This window comes from Oncorhynchus keta, unplaced genomic scaffold (genome assembly GCF_023373465.1).
Source record: "Oncorhynchus keta strain PuntledgeMale-10-30-2019 unplaced genomic scaffold, Oket_V2 Un_contig_23819_pilon_pilon, whole genome shotgun sequence".
Classification (NCBI taxonomy): Eukaryota; Metazoa; Chordata; class Actinopteri; order Salmoniformes; family Salmonidae; genus Oncorhynchus; species Oncorhynchus keta.
In genome coordinates, this window is record NW_026283589.1 from 44,818 (window position 1) to 50,000 (window position 5,183).

Here is a 5,183-nt window from a genome sequence, read left to right on the forward strand (position 1 = left end):
AGGGAGGGAGAGACAGATGGGAACAGAGGAGGGAGAGACAGATGGGAACAGAGGAGGGAGAGACAGATGGGAACAGAGGAGGGAGAGACAGATGGGAACAGAGGAGGGAGGGAGAGACAGATGGGAACAGAGGAGGGAGGGAGAGACAGATGGGAACAGAGGAGGGAGAGAGAGACAGATGGGAACAGAGGAGGGAGAGAGAGACAGATGGGAACAGAGGAGGGAGAGACAGATGGGAACAGAGGAGGGAGAGACAGATGGGAACAGAGGAGGGAGGGAGAGACAGATGGGAACAGAGGAGGGAGGGAAATACAGATGGGAACAGAGGAGGGAGGGAGAGACAGATGGGATCAGAGGAGGGAGAGACAGATGGGAACAGAGGAGGGAGGGAGAGACAGATGGGATCAGAGGAGGGAGGGAGAGACAGATGGAAACAGAGGAGGAGAGAGAGACAGATGGGAACAGAGGAGGAGAGAGAGACAGATGGGAACAGAGGAGGGAGAGACAGATGGGAACAGAGGAGGGAGGGAGAGACAGATGGGAACAGAGGAGGGAGAGGGAGACAGATGGGAACAGAGGAGGGAGGGAGAGACAGATGGGAACAGAGGAGGGAGAGGAGACAGATGGGAACAGAGGAGGGAGAGACAGATGGGAACAGAGGAGGGAGGGAGAGACAGATGGGAACAGAGGAGGGAGGGAGAGACAGATGGAAACAGAGGAGGGAGAGAGAGACAGATGGGAACAGAGGAGGGAGGGAGAGACAGATGGGATCAGAGGAGGGAGGGAGAGACAGATGGAAACAGAGGAGGGAGAGAGAGACAGATGGGAACATAGGAGGGAGAGAGAGACAGATGGGAACAGAGGAGGGAGGGAGAGACAGATGGGAACAGAGGAGGGAGGGAGAGACAGATGGGAACAGAGGAGGGAGAGGGAGACAGATGGGAACAGAGGAGGGAGGGAGAGACAGATGGGAACAGAGGAGGGAGAGGGAGACAGATGGGAACAGAGGAGGGAGAGACAGATGGGAACAGAGGAGGGAGGGAGAGACAGATGGGAACAGAGGAGGGAGGGAGAGACAGATGGGAACAGAGGAGGGAGGGAGAGACAGATGGGAACAGAGGAGGGAGAGACAGATGGGATCAGAGGAGGGAGAGACAGATGGGAACAGAGGAGGGAGAGACAGATGGGAACAGAGGAGGGAGAGACAGATGGGATCAGAGGAGGGAGAGACAGATGGGATCAGAGGAGGGAGAGACAGATGGGAACAGAGGAGGGAGGGAGAGACAGATGGGAACAGAGGAGGGAGAGACAGATGGGATCAGAGGAGGGAGGTAGAGACAGATGGGAACAGAGGAGGGAGGGAGAGACAGATGGGAACAGAGGAGGGAGAGAGAGACAGATGGGAACAGAGGAGGGAGAGAGAGACAGATGGGAACAGAGGAGGGAGAGACAGATGGGATCAGAGGAGGGAGGTAGAGACAGATGGAAACAGAGGAGGGAGAGAGAGACAGATGGAAACAGAGGAGGGAGAGAGAGACAGATGGAAACAGAGGAGGGAGAGAGAGACAGATGGGAACAGAGGAGGGAGAGAGAGACAGATGGGAACAGAGGAGGGAGGGAGAGACAGATGGGAACAGAGGAGGGAGAGACAGATGGGACCAGAGGAGGGAGGGAGAGACAGATGGGAACAGAGGAGGGAGAGACAGATGGGAACAGAGGAGGGAGAGACAGATGGGAACAGAGGAGGGAGGGAGAGACAGATGGGAACAGAGGAGGGAGGGAGAGACAGATGGGAACAGAGGAGGGAGAGACAGATGGGAACAGAGGAGGGAGAGACAGATGGGAACAGAGGAGGGAGAGACAGATGGGAACAGAGGAGGGAGAGACAGATGGGAACAGAGGAGGGAGAGACAGATGGGAACAGAGGAGGGAGGGAGAGACAGATGGGAACAGAGGAGGGAGAGACAGATGGGAACAGAGGAGGGAGGGAGAGACAGATGGGAACAGAGGAGGGAGGGAGAGACAGATGGGAACAGAGGAGGGAGGGAGAGACAGATGGGAACAGAGGAGGGAGAGACAGATGGGTACAGAGGAGGGAGAGACAGATGGGAACAGAGGAGGGAGAGACAGATGGGAACAGAGGAGGGAGAGACAGATGGGAACAGAGGAGGGAGAGACAGATGGGAACAGAGGAGGGAGGGAGAGACAGATGGGAACAGAGGAGGGAGAGACAGATGGGAACAGAGGAGGGAGGGAGAGACAGATGGGAACAGAGGAGGGAGAGAGAGATGGGAACAGAGGAGGGAGGCAGAGACAGATGGGAACAGAGGAGGGAGAGACAGATGGGAACAGAGGAGGGAGAGACAGATGGGAACAGAGGAGGGAGAGACAGATGGAAACAGAGGAGGGAGGGAGAGACAGATGGGAACAGAGGAGGGAGAGACAGATGGGAACAGAGGAGGGAGAGACAGATGGGAACAGAGGAGGGAGAGACAGATGGGAACAGAGGAGGGAGAGAGAGACAGATGGGAACAGAGGAGGGAGAGAGAGACAGATGGGAACAGAGGAGGGAGAGACAGATGGGATCAGAGGAGGGAGAGACAGATGGGAACAGAGGAGGGAGGGAGAGACAGATGGGAACAGAGGAGGGAGAGAGAGACAGATGGGAACAGAGGAGGGAGGGAGAGACAGATGGGAACAGAGGAGGAGGGAGAGACAGATGGGAACAGAGGAGGGAGAGACAGATGGGAACAGAGGAGGGGAGAGACAGATGGGAACAGAGGAGGGAGGGAGAGACAGATGGGAACAGAGGAGGGAGGGAGAGACAGATGGGAACAGAGGAGGGAGAGACAGATGGGAACAGAGGAGGGAGGGAGAGACAGATGGGAACAGAGGAGGGAGGGAGAGACAGATGGGGACAGAGGAGGGAGGGAGAGACAGATGGGAACAGAGGAGGGAGAGACAGATGGGAACAGAGGAGGGAGGGAGAGACAGATGGGAACAGAGGAGGGAGAGAGAGACAGATGGGAACAGAGGAGGGAGAGACAGATGGGAACAGAGGAGGGAGGGAGAGACAGATGGGAACAGAGGAGGGAGAGACAGATGGGAACAGAGGAGGGAGAGACAGATGGGAACAGAGGAGGGAGGGAGAGACAGATGGGAACAGAGGAGGGAGGGAGAGACAGATGGGAACAGAGGAGGGAGAGACAGATGGGAACAGAGGAGGGAGGGAGAGACAGATGGGAACAGAGGAAGGAGAGAGAGACAGATGGGAACAGAGGAGGAGGAGAGACAGATGGGAACAGAGGAGGAAGGGAGAGACAGATGGGAACAGAGGAGGGAGGAGAGACAGATGGGAACAGAGGAGGGAGGGAGAGACAGATGGGAACAGAGGAGGGAGGGAGAGACAGATGGGAACAGAGGAGGGAGAGACAGATGGGAACAGAGGAGGGAGAGACAGATGGGAACAGAGGAGGAGGGAGAGACAGATGGGAACAGAGGAGGGAGGGAGAGACAGATGGGAACAGAGGAGGGAGAGACAGATGGGAACAGAGGAGGGAGGAGAGACAGATGGGAACAGAGGAGGGAGGGAGAGACAGATGGGAACAGAGGAGGAGGGACAGATGGGAACAGATGGGAACAGAGGGAGGGAGGGGAGAGACAGATGGGAACAGAGGAGGGAGAGACAGATGGGAACAGAGGAGGAGGGAGAGACAGATGGGAACAGAGGAGGGAGAGACAGATGGGAACAGAGGAGGGAGAGACAGATGGGAACAGAGGAGGGAGGGAGAGACAGATGGGAACAGAGGAGGGAGAGACAGATGGGAACAGAGGAGGGAGGGAGAGACAGATGGGAACAGAGGAGGGAGGGAGAGACAGATGGGAACAGAGGAGGGAGAGGACAGATGGGAACAGAGGAGGGAGAGACAGATGGGAACAGAGGAGGGAGAGACAGATGGGAACAGAGGAGGGAGGGAGAGACAGAGGGGAAAACACTTGATGTTTCTTCTTCTCATCTTAATAACAGACACATAATAACCCTGAGTCTCTGAGAGATATCTATTAATATCTCAGATAACAGACACATAATAACCCCGAGTCTCTGAGAGATATCTATTAATATCTCAGATAACAGACACATAATAAGGAGGGAGAGATATCTATTAATATCTTAGATAACAGAGACATAATAACCTTGAGTCTCTGAGAGATATCTATTAATATATTAGATAACAGACACAAAATAACCCTGAGTCTCTGAGAGATATCTATTAATATCTTAGATAACAGACACATAATAACCCTGAGTCTCTGGGAGATATTTATTAATATCTTAGATAACAGACACAAAATAACCCTGACTCTCTGAGAGATATCTATTAATATCTCAGATAACAGACACATAATAATCCCGAGTCTCTGAGAGATATCTATTAATATCTCAGATAACAGACACATGATAACCCTGAGTCTCTGAGAGATATCTATTTATATCTTAGATAACAGACACATAATAACCCTGAGTCTCTGAGAGATATCTATTAATATCTTAGATAACAGACACAAAATAACCCTGAGTCTCTGAGAGATATCTATTAATATCTTAGATAACAGAGACATAATAACCATGATTCTCTGAGAGATATCTATTAATATCTTAGATAACAGACACATAATAACCCTGAGTCTCTGAGAGATATCTATTAATATCTCAGATAACAGACACATAATAACCCTCAGTCTCTGAGAGATATATATTAATATCTTAGATAACAGAGACATAATAACCCTGAGTCTCTGAGAGATATCTATTAATATCTTAGATATCAGACACATAATAACCCTGAGTCTCTGAGAGATATCTATTAATATCTCAGATAACAGACACATAATAACCCTGAGTCTCTGAGAGATATCTATTAATATCTTAGATAACAGACACATAATAACCCTGAGTCTCTGAGAGATATCTATTAATATCTCAGATAACAGAGACATAATAACCCTGAGTCTCTGAGAGATATCTATTAATATCTTAGATAACAGACACATAATAACCCTGAGTCTCTGAGAGATATCTATTAATATCTCAGATAACAGACACATAATAACCCTCAGTCTCTGAGAGATATATATTAATATCTTAGATAACAGAGACATAATAACCCTGAGTCTCTGAGAGA